Source organism: Rhineura floridana, chromosome 22 (genome assembly GCF_030035675.1).
Source record: "Rhineura floridana isolate rRhiFlo1 chromosome 22, rRhiFlo1.hap2, whole genome shotgun sequence".
Classification (NCBI taxonomy): domain Eukaryota; kingdom Metazoa; phylum Chordata; class Lepidosauria; order Squamata; family Rhineuridae; genus Rhineura; species Rhineura floridana.
In genome coordinates this window covers 16055455-16071648 of record NC_084501.1, presented here as the reverse complement: position 1 = coordinate 16071648, position 16194 = coordinate 16055455, and the positions used below count along the sequence as shown (strand labels likewise).

Sequence of the window (16194 nt, the reverse complement as noted above, 5' to 3'; positions counted from 1 at the left end):
CAGTTTGGTTTCTGTTTCCTTCCCTCTCCAATCTCCTTATCCGGTTAGCAAGCCTCCTCGGTAGAGACGTGTTTTATAAACGCACGTTCTAGGAATCTCAGAATTAAGTTTTTTCTTTGTCACATTTATGCAATCGCTCATACTCACACAGGTCTTAAAGTGGAAATGTTTATGGAGGGCATCCACAGAATGCCTTTGACTCATTCCGTCAATATCCTGGCTACTATCTGTCGGTTCAGTGTCCCGGTTGGCAGCGTCCCTATGGCTATGTCCAAAGTTGGTGAGGCCGCTTCAATATCCCAGGATGTGGCCACTGCTATATCCCAATAAGTTGCCGCCCCTATTAACCCCAAAATGTCTACCACCCTAGTTGCCGGCCATGTTAAGCCCAGACGCAACTTTGACAGAACATCCTAGAAAGAAGACACAAGCGTTGGCTTTATTGTGTTGGCTTCCTGAGCTTTGCACGCATGTGTCTTTTTGGGAAGAGGCACCTTTTCTGAAGTCACCACCATCACCTTGTAATTGATCCATTCCTGATGAGCTCGGAACCTCTGACTCCCTCCTTTATTTTCTCATTAAATTGTTCAGCATATCATAGAACGGTTTGTTTCCGTGTTCTTGCCTCTCCTGTCTCTTCATCCTGTTAGCAAACCTCCTCGGTAGACAAGTGTTTAATAAGAGCAAGTGGTGGGAATCTTGTGAATTAAGATTTTTTGACGTGGGATATTTATGCAGTAACTCACACTCACACAGGTCTTAAAAGTGGGAATGTTTATGGAGGGCTTCCACAGAATGAAAAGATGCAAAATGAACACTTTAGTGGGGAAGAGCTCTGCCACAACATTACATATCTATTAACATCCGTGTCAAATAGCTCAGTAACAATGTGCATTTCCTTGGTTTGAGAGAATTAGCGAATTAATTTTAACCACTAAACTAACACACTAATACACACAACGAACTGACAAAGAAGCAAGCAGACATGGCATAAGAGCAGATGGGCAGGTTGTGTCCAGCACAGCTTGGAAAGACACATTAGTTGTCCCTCTCTATAGGCTTTGTGTTGCAGGCTAAGGGGCAGTCATGTGTAACAGGGCAGGGAGGACCAGAAGGTGGCTTCAAAAAGCCAAAGACACACGTGCACATACAGAGGTGTAGAAGAGAGGACAGGTGTGGAGGCTACAATTTCCAGGGCACGTCCCTTGGGAAGAAGGAATAGGGAGTGAGATGCCTGGTGGCAATCAAGGTACTCACAACAATCTTGTGAGGTAGGTTAGGCTGAGAGACAGTGAGTGACCCAAGGCCACCCAGGGAGCTTCATGGCTGAGTGAGGATTGGAAGCCAAGTCTCCCATGTGGTATTGCCCAAAAGACATTGAAGTAGGGGGCAGTCAGGGAACCAGTGCTGGAAAGGCCCGTCTGTCATCACAACTCTACATGCCTCAGATTTCTGGAACACTCGTAAAAGGGCCAAATAAAGGTCGATCCTCCTTGGATGTGTGTGTCCATCTAATCCAGCTCCCAGCGGTCATTAGTGCCATTGAGACTGGTAGGGCGGAAGACAGGAAGCCCCAACAGTAGGTGGAACCAGAGCCAATGAGAGGCACAGTAAACTAATTCCAGTTTTTGATATGAGGTGTTGGAGAAGAGCTTTGCAGATACCATGGACTGTGAAAAAGACAAATAATTGGGTGTTAGAACAAATTAAACCAGAGCTGTCACTAGAAGCTAAAATGATGAAACTGAGATTATCATACTTTGGACACATCATGAGAAGACATGATTCACTAGAAAAGTCAATAATTTTGGGAAAAGCAGAAGGGAGGAGAAGAAGAAGGCCAAACAAGAGATGGATTGATTCCATAAAGGAAGCCACAGATCTGAACTTACAAGATCTGAATAGAGTGGTTCATTGCAGATGCTATTGAAGGTCCCTGATTCATAGGGTCATAATAAGTCATAATCGACTTAAAGGCACATAACAGCAACAAATGAGATATGAATTATGGGACAGGGCCATTCACATGTGATTCTAAGCCTCCTTGTTTACATCTAGATTCCTCCGGAAATATTAATAATCAACTATTAATTTTATGACAATCTTCCTATGCTGATTGGGTCTTATTCTCTTTCGAACATACCCTTCTTCCAAGATTGATCTGCCTCTGTCTATGTAGATTGTTTATCCCAAACTGCACCAGCATTCCCCTTTTTGTGGTGAATCCTGTCATTTTTGCCTTCTCTCACTTCTCCTTTTCAGGGGAGAAGGGGATTTTTCTGACCATACTGTCAATCATTGCTGTCCCAGGGTGGCCTTCTTTATTAAGCCTTGTCTGATGCTAGATCTATTCCCCTATTATGATTACTTATAATCTATACCTATATAAACCTTATATCAATAATTTTATCTAAACTATGCCTTATGTTTTCTTTAGCTTTGTCACTGTATAGCCCCATCATTCATTTCAGCTTCCTAGGACGTTCTTAGCAGCAACAGCAAACTTCCACTGGTACAGAGACAGTTAATATTTCTCTTCTATTGATCTTTATGAATTGTTCCATGGTCCCCCCAATCTCTTTTAATTATCTGAGGTCTCTTCCTTATGCTTTATTTACAAGCACCCACAATTTCTGATCTCCCCTCTAAAATATTTAAACTTCTTTAACATTTAAATGGAATAGATCACACTTAACTATCTAGATCACACTGAAACTTGTTATCTCAAGCTCTTCACCCTCCTGGAGACCCCTCTTGAATGTATTATATGGGAACCTAGAAATTTCATTATTCAAGTTGTACACCATTGAGACCAATAAATGGGAGTAAATCTCACATTCGTCTTGATCTTAAAACCTGTTTATGACAAACATTTCAGACAATCAGTGTTAGTTCCCTGTTCTTGTGGTGACCATAGGATGCCATGTAGTTTTGTGACCATTTTCCCCAACAATGGCACTCTCTTACAAATCTTCCACCCCACCAGTCCCAATGAGCCACCACAGAATGACACATAGCTTTGGATGTCCAGGAAAGGAAAGTGGGTTGTCTTCTTTATTTGGATTCCTCTAGCCTTGGATGATTCAATATCTCTTGAGTCTTGCATACGTAAACCCCCTATCTTGGACTCCTCATCATAACAGCTGTGCTCTGCATCCCCGTCACTTTGGAAAGTATGGATTCCGTACTTTCACAATCAAATGCAAACCAAACCAAATTACTCCCTTATCCCTAAAGGAAACCAGGAGTATCCCTAATGGCAGGAGACTCCTCATCAACATTTCTTGCTTATGATGTCACTGAATGCCTGTAGCTGAGATTTCCCACCAGGAAATTGCTATTGTGGTCATGAATTTGTGCATGAAGACTTCCTGAAGGGATCTTGGTTGGACAGAATGTTGCACTAGATAGGCCAGGGTTGGAGAAACTGTGGTCCTCCAGATGTTGCTGTACTACAGCTATTATCATCCTTGGCCTTTGGCCATTGGGGCTGAGGCTGATGAGATTTGGAGTCCCAAAACTTCTAGGGGACCACCCTTGAGTTAGACCTTTGGATGAACAAGTAGCCTGACCAATATTCTAACTTTTTTTTTTTTTTAAAAAAAGTTAGATATGTTTGAAATGAGTTGCAAATATCTCACTGGGTGGTGATGGTGATGGATGGTTGTGGTTGTTCTGAATTACAATAATGATCCTTGATTAGAGCTGATGTCAACAGGTTTTATAGCTTGCTAGCTTCTTATCTCTGAGCTAATGACATACAGCTGTGGTTACTTTCTGTTAGCTCCTTTTTGGTTTAACCCATGGCTGTGTGTTAGAGGTGTGTGAGAGGTTGCTGAAATGCATAGCGTCAGGGAATGTGGCCCAGCACTTCTGTGGATGAGGGTTCTTTGTGAAGATCGTCAAGATCTTCAAGGCTGTATTGGGTGTCAAGCCTGCTAACTGATGGCTGAATTTGAGCAGATCTCCCAGATGGAAACTTCGTCATGTTTCAGAGGGACTCAGACTTTGTTGCTTTTGTTTTCACGGCTTGTCTACTTTGGGGTATTTTATGAACATTATGTTAAATTGTTATCTGTATCGTTATTTATCTGTATTTTATCATTATTGTTTTCAGATTTTTAATGTCTGTTATATTTGTATGCCTATTTTGTATATCGCCCAGAGTGGCTGGATAGCCAGCCAGATGGGCGACTAAGAAATTCAATAAATAAATAAAAATTAGGTCCAACAGCCCCCTCCTTTTTTTCTTTTGAAGACAGTTCCTTCCTCTTATACTCATTCCTCTTACATTCATTCAAATACATTGTTATATATATACATTACACATACCAAGCATGTTTACAAGTTTGCTGTATGCTTCTTCGCATAGTGGCTTTGTCAATACAATACGATAAATCAGTTTCTTATGATTTAACACATTCAATGTACAAAGTGTCATCCTCTGTTTTTCCTTCTAGGTTTGACTCATATTTCTTGCCGTCTTGTAAACGTATAGTACTGATCTGGAATCTATCAGGTGGTTTTCCTATGTTTGCTCTTTCAGATCTTCTCAGTGCTATCTGAGGTTCAGCTTCCTGTGTTTTATTTGTATCTACACCCGTAAGCGCTGGTTCTTTTTCCTCTTGTTTTATGTCATGTTCCTGTCCTATTGCATTCTCTTCCTCTCTCTTTGAGGGTTCTAATTCTACTTGTATAGTCTTTTCCCAGTCCTGTTCCTGGGCTTTAACGCTCCTACTGAGAATCACTTTCCTTTGTGTTGGTAGCCATACACGATAGTAGGCATTTTGGAAACCCAATATATTTCCTTTCTGTGCTCTGGGTGCTAGTTTACCATACCGTTTGCCCTTGGGTACATGCACCCAGCATTGTGCACCAAATCTCAAAATATGTCACAGTCTAGGTTTCCTGCCATGTAGCCTCTTGTATGGCATCATATTTGTTGCACTGTGATATAGCCTATTTTGTATATAAGCGGCATATAACATACATTCTCCCCAAAATGCATTAGGTAGGTCTGAGTCCCTTAACATGGCCCTTGTGGCATCCTGAAGGGTCCTATTTTTTCTCTCTGTCACTCCGTTCTGAAACAGAGAAAACGGGGCTGTTAATGCATGTTTTATCCCCTTTGTTATCATGTACTGTTCTAATGATTTACTGGTGAATTCCCCACCTTGGTCGGATCGTACTTGGTGAACAGTTATGCCATGTTGCACTTCCACCTTCTTCACAAAGAGTTTCAATTTCCCTTCTGCTTCATCCTTTGTGTTCAATAAAGATATGGTACAAAACCTAGTGTAATCATCTACTATTACAAGGAAATATCTTGCACCACCCAGGGACCTTTGAAATGGTCCAGCAAGGTCTATATGTATGGTTTGATATGGTTTGTCAGTATTACTTATAGCCTCTTTACATATGGGAGTTATAGTAGCTTTGGTTTGCCTGCAAACGCCACAGTCTACGTGCCTTTTGCAATCCATAAATGTTACATCCTCACTGGTTTCAGACGTTTTACTTATTGTTCCGAAATTGGCATGGCCTAGTTTTCTATGCCAAAGATGTATACAGTTTTCATGAGGCTTCCTATTTGCTATCACAGCTATTTGTCCTTTGGGACTCAGTGTTATGTAGAACAGAGAGTTCCTGAGAACCCCTGCCAAACAAACCTCATTGTCTCTTCTTATCTCACATATTCTATTTTTAAATGTAACCTCATATCCCATTGAGTTTAGTTTTGTTACAGACATGATATTTCTTTCCAATGTAGGAACATACAATACGTCAGTCATTACAGTATTTAGTACACATATGTTTACAGTTCCCCTTCCCAGTACCTGTCTGTTTGTGCCATCTGCTAGAACCACATTTTCATCAGTAGCACACATAGTTCTGAACAATGTTTTGTCCTTTATCATGCTGTGTGTAGCACCTGGGTCTACAACTCAGTCCGTGCTGTCTAGCTTGCCTCTTCCCTTGGCAGCCAGTACTAATTGCACTTGTGACGTTGTTCGCCCTTGTCTTTTATGCATAGACTCACAGTTCTTTTTCAGATGTGATGCCGAACCACAGGTATAGCATGCCTTTACACGAAAAGAGAATGCGTAAGTGTGGGGGGCGAACAAAGCTAACATAGGAGATGTGTTGTTTCTGTCTGTATCACTTCTGTATAGGGTTAAGCCAGTAAACGATTAATTGCTTCGAGTGTCTCTTCCTTGGGAGCCTTATGATACACACTCTCTCACTCGCACACACACAGGGCATACGCCTCTAACAAACTCTGCCAACAAATTTCACCTCAAGAAAAATATGAGGTGTTTGGGCAGAGACTGGTGGGTGGGTGGGTGAGAGGGAGGTTCTACTCCGACAACACCTCTGAAAGAATCTCAAAGGAAATTGCAGTGATTTTGGAAAATGACTAGAGCTGTGCACCAGATCCAGCAGAATCCTGTATTCTGAACCAAGTCAGGTTGATTTAGGTTGATCTGGGAGCCCACCTGGGGTGACCCAGGGCAGTCTGGTGGCGAGAAGAGAGGGGGAGAAGGAGACCCATATGTGGTCTGTGTGGGTGGGCTCTTCTTCTGGAGCAGCTGGTGTGGTGGCATTGCTTCCCTAGATTCAGAGAAGCTCTCCTCCCATGGAGCCAATCCCATGCTCTTGCTGCTGTGCCCACACCTTCCTGAGTGCTGTAGCATCCCCCTTGCATGCAGAAAGTCCCAGATTCAATCCCCAATGGCATCTCCAGGTAGGACCAATTGAGAATCATGCCTGCAATCCTGGAGAGCTGCTGCCAATCTGTGCAGAGAATACCAAACTAAATGAACCAATGTCCTGACTTGGTATAAGGCCACTTGCTGTGTTTCCTATGTTTGAGTGCCTGGTGCCCCACCGCCACCCGTTTTGGTAACCAGCAGAGATGTGTGACTTTGGGAAGCCAAGGAAGCAATGCCACCCTGCCTACTCGGATCCTATTGCTTCTTGCCCTGATTTACCTTCATCCAATGTCAGGCATGGAAATATCTATCTGTCTTGGTTCTCTCAGTTTCTCATTTTTTTCAATGTTAAATTCAGTTCTCTACATTTCCACAGCCATCTGTGATTTCATTAAAAAAATGCTCTTGAACATTCTCCACTATTTTAGAGCGAATTTCACCAAATAAACACTTTTTTTGAATGCACTTTGGACAAAGGTACACATTTTTCCCAAACCTTTTCTCATCATTGCATGCCTTTTTGCATATAATTTTCACTCAAGTATTCATTTTTATGCACACTTTCCCCTATTATATGCATTTTTGTAAATGTTGTTTAGTTGGCAAACTGCATCCCCAAATTCTAATAAATGTGAATTTCGACGGATGGCTGTGTTTTGTTTCCCCTATTGTTTTGGAAATAGCAATTTGATAAATTCTGTTTCAAATGCAGACAAAATCAAAATTCTCACCAAACCCTATCGAATGTCGAGGGCAAAAATGCACACTAAAGGTTTCGGGGGTGCATTGTCTACCCCAATAAGAAACTGTTGAGGATGCTTCAATTTGGATTCCTGCATTAAACTGGGGGTTGGACTCAATGGCCTTACAGGCCCCTTCCAGCTCTACTATTTATGGGTGTGTGAGATTTCTAATCTATGGAAGGCTGATATCTTGAACCTAGATCACATTTGTATCTGTGGCATCAGAAGAAGTGCCCTTGACAATACCCAAACACCCAGAGCCAGAAAACACTTATTCAGGTATATCCCTATCACGTCCTTCCTTCCTTTTCCTGCGCATGAGTAGGTACGAACCTGGAAATGCTTACCAGAGGGTTCTTAATCTCTCTTCATTTTAGGAACTCTGTGTGTGACCCTAGGTAAAATGCTGCCTGTAATCTCAATTGTAATTGCTGTAGATATTTTTCCTGTTTCCTCTTTCAATAAAGCAAACCTTATTTTACCTTTTGTATGTGGCTTTGCACATGGTAGAGATGGGTATACACAAGTGAAAGCAATGTGAGGGTTAATTTGAGCTAAAGATTCCGCTACTCTCTTGTGGTGCATTTTGAGTCTCTGGTGGGTGGACATGCATGCACAGATTCACACATACATTTGAAACAGTGTCATCTGACATGACTTCCACTCGGGTCCTGCACTCGGGTCCTGCTTGCGGGCTTCTCCCAGGCACCTGGTTGGCCACTGTGAGAACAGGATGCTGGACTAGATGGGCCACTGGCCTGATCCAGCAGGCTCTTCTTATGTTCTTATGTTCTTATGACATGGATGTTGGCCCCCCTTGACTGATGGGGGCCATTCCCCCATCAAATTTGGCTCTCCATGGGTGGAGAAATAATGATCTGGCCTGCTATACAGAAAAGGTTCCTTATCCCTGCCTTAAATAATAATTTATTATTTTATTATTTATTGGATTTCAATCCCACCCTTCCTCCCCAAAGAAGCCCAACGTGACCAACTTAAACAAAACAATTTGACAAGCAAACGTAAGAAAACAGTCTGACAAGCAAAAGAAAAACGTACTGAAAACAGTTTAAAAAATTCCAAAACACAATTGCAATGAAAAAATATTATAAAACACAATTAAAATATTGTGAAAAACAGTTCAAATATTTTAAAACCCAGCTTAAAAACATTCTTTCATCAGTGATCGTCAGGTTTCCAGAAACAGCAGTTTCCATCCCAGAGCAACGTAAGTCCCACACAGAGTCCAATAACGTCCCTGGTTTCTATCACAGAAAACAACACCCCACATTTCCAATCTTTTGAGGAAGTAATGTCATTTGAATAATTGAGGGAGGGAAGCCCAAAGAGAGATAATTGTTAACAAAAAAATCTAAAGAGAGATCCACAACAGTTCTCCTTGATTTATTACCCTTGCACAAAGACAGGTTTTGTAACAATGTCATTGAGTGAAGCACCCTGGAGACACCCTTTTGTTATCCAAGGAGATCTCCTAAGAAGCATACCTGTTTGGGGCCCTTAACTGAGACTCATGTGCATCATGCAAACACCTACTTCTGAAAACCTTCTGACCTGCATGTGATGTCTGTAGATCCATGAGATCTCTGAGAAATCCTGCTCATTATCAGGGCTCTGCATGCTCAGAACCCCCCTGATTATTTCTGAGGCCAAAACCAGCACTTTGGAGCAGAACCAATTTGACCCAGACCTTGATTCAGCCCCCAATCAAATCAGAGTGTGGGTCTGTACAGTTTCATTATGGTTTAAAATATGCAGTGCAGGGAGAGAGAACGGGGCTGCATGCACTTCATCAAATTTTGTGAGGCAAAACCCTACACCAGCACAGTTTTAATTGACACATAAGTAGAACTGCAGGGTAGTCTTTCTAGGACAATGTCACAAATTGCCCCCAAGTTCTAGTATAAGGAGAAAAGGATACCAATCTTCCCTCTATCCACTTTGGCCAAACCACACATAATTCTAGAACCTCTACCATGTGCTGGGTCCAGCTAGGATTGGATCTCAGGGTCTTTCAACCAAGGGCCTCACAAATGACCTCCCCCCAAGAGAGTGCTACATGATGAGGGTAGTGATGAACAGGCCTCTCATCAGCACCTGGGCTGCCTGGGCATGGGGATCCACCTCCAAGAAGGGTACACAAAAGTAATTTCTTCAATATATATTTTAAAATGAACTTAAAGCACAATCACATGATGTCTACTGAGAAGTGAGCCCCCAAATCAGCTCAGTGGTAGTTGCAAGAAAGTGAATATGGGATTTCAGCTTTAATAAGTTATCACAGAGAGAGAGAGAGAGAGAGCGCCACCCTCAGGTGTTCACATGGTCCCTATGGGAAGCAAAGTTTGAATGAAAAATCATGTGAGACAAGGAAGGAAAAATAATTAGAGAGCTTTAGTTAGACATACACCTATTAAAGAAATGATGATTGATTTTTAGTTGCTGGGACTCAGCAAGACTTTTTTCCTCTAGGAACACCAACGAACGGTATAAAAAAGGCTGTCCCCCAATGAGTTACTCTGAAAGCATTCCATCGGATCCGGTTGGAAAGGAGGTTCATTCTTTCCAGTTCATGTGCTTGACAGTGGCTGGCATATCTCTTTTCTCTGAGGGTAGTTATATATTGGGTGAATTTGAATGTCTGTGCAGTGGGCATAGCTGAAAAGTGCTGGGAGACTTAACAGGACACCAAACATTTCCTAAAGAGAAACTTCAGGGAAATTAGGAATGTCTACAGGGAGATAGAGGGCATAAGCTGTCTTATGGAGAGTCAGAACGTTGGTCCATCTAGTTTAGTATTAGCAACAATGATTGGAAGCGGCTCTCCAGGGTTTCAGGCATGGGATATTCTCAGCCCTTGTGGGAGATGCTGAGGATGAAACCTGGGACCTTCTGCATGCAAAGCAAATGCTCTAACCACTGAGCTATGACCCCAGGGGAAGATACACTATAGTGAAAACAATAAGCTTTGGGAGAATTGGTACAATTCATTTCAGAGGCATTTATTTTTGGAATGAAATCTCACCAAAATGGAAATTTGTTGCAAATTTATGCAGCAATATTATGGCTTCTAGCCATGTTGGCTATGTCTGACCTCCACTGATGGAGGCAATGTGCCTCTAAATAGCCCTTGCTGGGAATCAGATGTATGAAGAGTTGCTTTTGTGCTCAGGTCCTGGTTGGGGGCTCCCAAGAAGAGGCATCTGGTTGGCCACAGTGTCAACATGATCCTGGACTAGATGGGCCATTAGCCTGATGCAGTAGGCTTTCCCAAGTTCTTCTCTTCTTATCTTATTTAGAAGATCTCCCACGTGAAACCTCTGTGCACAAAGAAGCACAACAGTTCCTTATTTTTCTTCTCAAGGGCGGTCCTCTTGTTGTGGTTAGGATGATCAGGATCAGGAACATTCGACCAATCTTCTCTCTCCCCACCCCACTCTCTGATTGAGATATGTTCTTCATTGCTTCCTGGGCTGCCTTCCAGGGGCCACATGCCAGGGGTGTGTGGGCCAGGGAGAAAAACAGATGAAGCAACAAATGGAAATTTTCCCTTTGTACTGTCAGCCAAATTCTACACTCGCTCACACACCCCTCTCTAACTTCTTCCCAGGCAAGCAAGAGGCATTATTCAGGGACACATTCCACGCAGACACAAACGTTTGGGGCATGAAGCGGGCCTGGTGAGGAGTGTGGGTTGTGGACAAGGGGAGTGGCTAGGGAGGGGAATGAGTTCGGAGGGCCGGATAGAGAAACTTGGAGGGCTGCATTTGGCCCCCAGTCCTGAGTTTCCTCATCTTGCTTCTAACTGAATATTTGCAGATTATCATTTTGCTCTACCAAATTGCATTTCAGATCTACCTACCTACCTGCTCCACGATGGCTCTGGGGATTGATGCCATCATGTTGGACAACTTCTACGATCCAGACTATGACAGCCTCACTGTCGTCAACTCCTTCCAACAACATCTGAACTTCTACCAACCCATTCAGTGTCATGGCTGTTTAGATCCTTGCAGTTATTGGTGCTCTCCTTGCTTATTGCAGCCTTAGTATCCAGTCTGCAGGCTCCTTAAAGTGGTGCAGACACTACTGCCCCTCCCCCTACTATCCCCGACAATGTTACTACCCTGATTGCAGCTGGACACGTTGAGCCCAGACTCAGCTTTGATGGAACATCCAGGAAAGATGACGCCAGTCTCTGATCCTCAGCTGAATGAATGGAAACGGCATTCAGAAATGCTGAGTGCTACACAGGTGCGACTGTGCAACCAACCAGATTTGTGAGGGGTCAACACTTCTGTTAACAAGTGAGATGTTTTCACTTTATTCCATTGGCTTTCTGATCTCTGCACCTTTTTTTTTTAAGGAACAGGCTCCTTTTCCGCAATCACACCCGTCACCGTGTAATCAAGCCATTCACGATGCACTTAGACCCTCCGGTTCTTTCCTTTAATGCCTCATTAAAGTGTTCAGCATAGCATACAACAATTTTGTTGTTCCTTCCTTCTCCTGCATCTTCATCCTGTTAGCAAGCCTTCTCAGTAGTGACATCCTCCACCACAGGAGTGGTGCCATCCAGATGTGAGACTCCAGCTCGCATCAACCTCAGCGAAGGTGGCCAATGGTCAGGGATGGTTTGAGTCCTACTAGATCTGGATGGCACCCTGTTGGCTACACCTGCTCTTTGAGAAGGGAACCTGTGGTCCTCCAGATGTTGTTGGACTACCTCTCTCATCTTCCCTGATCATTGGCTATGCTTCGTGGGGTTGATGGAAGCTGTTGTCCATGAGCATCTAGATGGCCGTAGGTGGCCCCCCTCTGCCCTATCATTTAACAAAAGATTCCAAACCCAAATGAAAAGGAGGAAGACATGGCTGCTCTATGCAGAACAATATCAACTGTCCCCTGTTGAGGCTATCCTTCAAGAGGCTCTCTCCTTCTGCCTGGAATAGGCTTATCACTATTGATAATTAGGACTGGGTTCATTGTTATCAAGGGATGAGCGAGAAATCTGATTCAGTTCACATTTTAAGCTGAACTGATTGAATTTGCACTTTCCAAAACAACATGAGAACTGAAAATCAGCCATCTTTCTAAATTGGTACATATTCAAATTTTACAATGTAGTTTGCCAACCAAACAATATTTAGAAAAATGCTTATTGTTAGGGGTGTGTGGTCACGGGTATACTTCCAGTGACAGTAGAGACAGTATAAAATCAACATGGCTCATAGCCATTGATAGCCTTCTCCTCCATAAACTTGTCTAATCCTCTTTCAAAGTTGGTGGCCATCACTGCCTCATGTGGGAGTGAATTCCACAGTTTTAATAGGTGCTGTGTGAAGGACTATTTTCCTTTGTCTGTCCTGAGAAAGCATCTCCCAACATTCGGCTTCATTAGATGGCTGAGTTCCAGCATTAGGAGAAATGAAATGAGTCTTCCCTCTGTCCTTGCCCACACTGGGGATGGAAACATCTGCCAATTTCAGATCTTTCCATTCTTAAATTTGGTTCTCCACATTTCTGCAACAGTTTGAATTTTTGGGAAAAGAAGTCATGGAAATTTATCAGCATTTTTACTGTGAATTTGTCTTTAAAAACACAATTTTCGTATGGCATTTTGAGCAATGTACTCATTTTTACAATCATGCATGTTTATGTTATTTTCGCTAATATTATCATTCATATGCACACTCTTCACTAATAGATGAATTTTTTAAAACATTGTTTGGTTGAAGAACTGCATCACAAAATTTGGAAAAGTGTAACTTTTGAAGAATGGCCATATTTGATTCTCATATTGTTTTGGAAAGGGTGAATTTGATCAGTTTGGGCTCCTGCTGGGATGGAGGGTGGGATATAAATCAAATAATAAATAAATAAATGTGAACCGAACCCTCTCTGGCCCACACACCATGCATAATTTTAGAACATCTGTCATGTGTCTGGTCAGTGGTGCAGCTAGGACTGGCCAATGTCTAGGGCCCAAAGCCCAGGGAACCCCAAAATGACCTCCCAGAGAGTGGCATATGATGGGGGTAATGGCAATCTGGCATCCCACCAGCATCTGGGTCATGGGGAGGTGACGGAGAAGAGTTCTCCTCAAAAAATGGTCAGGGTTACTCCAAAGTCGTTTCTTCTTCAATATATTCTAAAATGAACTTCCAGCACAATCCTGCAATGTCTACTGAAATGTAAGTCCCATTGAGTTCCATGGTACTTGCAGGAAAGTGGACATGGCATTTTAGGCTTCATAGCCTTAATTTTCCCTCCCACACAGCCTCAGGTGTTTCCTTGCTTCCCATGTGAAGTGAAGGCTGGGTGAAAAACATCATGTGAGACAAGGAAGGAAACAAATAATTAGAGACTTTTAATTAAAATCAGAAAAATAAAGACCTGACTATTTAGTTTCTGGCACTAAGCAGGACTTACTTCCTCTAGACACACCAACGGACCGTATAAAAACGGCTCTCCCACAGTCGGTTACTCCACAAGCATCCAATACTCACTCATCAGATCCACTAGGAAAGCAGGTAATTTCTTTGCCCTTTGTGGGATTCATGATGGCTGAAATATCTCTTTTCTCTAAAATGGATTTTTCCTACTGAATTTGACCTAAAATGACGTTTGCAAATTCCTCCTTGGACACAATTCTGGAAGGATGTCCAAATGAGTATTTCAGGCAAGCTCTGGCGTGGGGTTCAGATGCATCTTACTGATGCTGCATGTTCTGCATGGTTTGGGTTCTAGTCCTGCTGAGGAAAGTGTCTGAGCAATAGGTATAGCTAAATATCTCTTGGGACTCCAAACACTTCTTAAAGAGGGAAATTTGGAGGCTCCTTTAGGAACATAGGAAGCTGTATTGTACCGAGTCAGATTGATAGTCCATCTAGCTCAGTATTGTCTACACTGACTGTCAGCATCTCTCCAGAGTTTCAGACAGGGAGTCTTTCCCAGCCTTGTGTGGAAATGCTTGGGGTTGAACCTGGAATCTTCTGCATACAACATACATGCTCTATCCCTAAACTATAGTCCTTTCCCTGAAAGACCCCAGTCCTCATGATTCTGAACAGAGGGGTGATTTAATGGGAACACAGAACACTACCTTTAGCAAGTCAGTCCTTTCTGCCAGTTGGCTCAATATTGCCAACATTGGCTGGCAGCAGCTGTCCCGGTTTCAGGCAGGGAATCTCCCCAGCCGTACTCAGAGATGCTGGTAACTGAACCTGGGACCTTCTGCATGCAAAGCAAATGCTCCACCAGTGCGCTATGGCCCCTTCCTCAGTGGGTATCTGTTGGAGGAGATATAGAATAAGGAAAGCAATGAACTTTGAGAAGACAATCACCATTAAATTCAGGGGCACTCATGTTTTTTATGGAATGTTACCAAAATTCAGATTTATTCCAGGTTTATGCAACAATGCCATGGCTTCTAGCCATGGTGGCTATATGTCTAGCATATGCCAGTGAATGCATCTTGCTGGGTATCAGAAGTAGGGAGAGAACTGTCGTGCTCATCTCCTGCTTTTGGGCTTTCCATCGGGGCATCTGTTTGCCCACTATGAGAATGGGCTCCAGGACTACGAGACACATTGGTCTGATCCCACAGACTCTTTTCATGCCCTAAGCTGGCGGTTCTGCCCGCATGAAATATCTGCACAAGGAGAAGCACAATAGTTGGTTTCCTTCACCTGACTCTAGCACTCTTAGGATGAAGGGCTTTGAACCAGTTTTCTCTCTCTCCACCCTCTCTCTGATGGAGATACATACCTTCTTTTCTGGCCAACCTTCCAGGGGCCACATGCCAGGGGTGTGTAAGCCAGAGACAAAAGCAGATAGAGCAACACATGGATATTTGGGATATGAAGTAGGGCGGGTGAGGGGTGTGGGTAGTAAGGGTTTTGAGTTCTGAGGGCCAGATGGAGAGGCTTGGAGGGCTGCATGTGGCCCCCAGTCCTGAGGTTCCTCATCTCGGTTCTAATCCAATATTTGTAGATGATCATCTTGCTGTACCCCAGAGCTTGGAAAAGTTACTTTTTTGAACTACAACGCCCATCAGCCCAATCCAGTGGCCATGCTGGCTGGGGCTGATGTGAATTGTAGTTTAAAAAAGTAACTTTTCCAAGCTCTGCTCTACCAAAATCTCATTTCAGACCTACCTTTCCTGCTCTAAAATGGCTCAGGTGATGGACAGCCTCCCGTTGGACGAGTTGCATCATCCAGAAGATGAGAGCCTCTCCACCTTTGACTCCTTCTATCAACTCCCTGGCTTGCGATATCCCCGTGGTTATGTACTAAGGTGGTGGGGCCCCTTCAATATCCGAGGGTGTGGCTACTGCTATATCCCAGTTTGTTGCCGCCGCCGCTCGTATCCCTAAGCTGGTTGCCAGCCATGTTAACCACAGGCACAACTTTGACAGAACATCCAGGAAAGAAGACAAACGATTCTGACCCTCGACACAACATTCGGAAGTGCTGAGCGCTCCACAGACCCCACTGCACAACCAATGGGATTTGTGAGGGCTCAGCATGTCTGTTAATTCATGTGCTGCTTTAACTTTATTGTTTTGGCTTCCTGATGTTTGCGTGCGTGCTTCTTTTTTGGAACAGGCACCTTTTCTGAAGTCACTCTCGTCGCCTTGTAATTGAGCCATCTGTGATGCACTCTAAACCTCTGTCTCCCTTTGTTTTCTCATTAAAGTGTTCAGCATGTCATAGAA

At 43.3% G+C, this 16194-nt stretch overlaps 1 long non-coding RNA gene across 1 annotated transcript; it reads left to right on the top strand.

The window, feature by feature from the left end:
- The first annotated feature begins 13915 nt into the window (after positions 1 to 13915).
- On the top strand, positions 13916 to 16194 carry LOC133374933 (uncharacterized). Its single transcript, XR_009760023.1, has 2 exons — positions 13916 to 14007; positions 15628 to 16194. It is a non-coding gene; the product is annotated as an uncharacterized LOC133374933 (long non-coding RNA).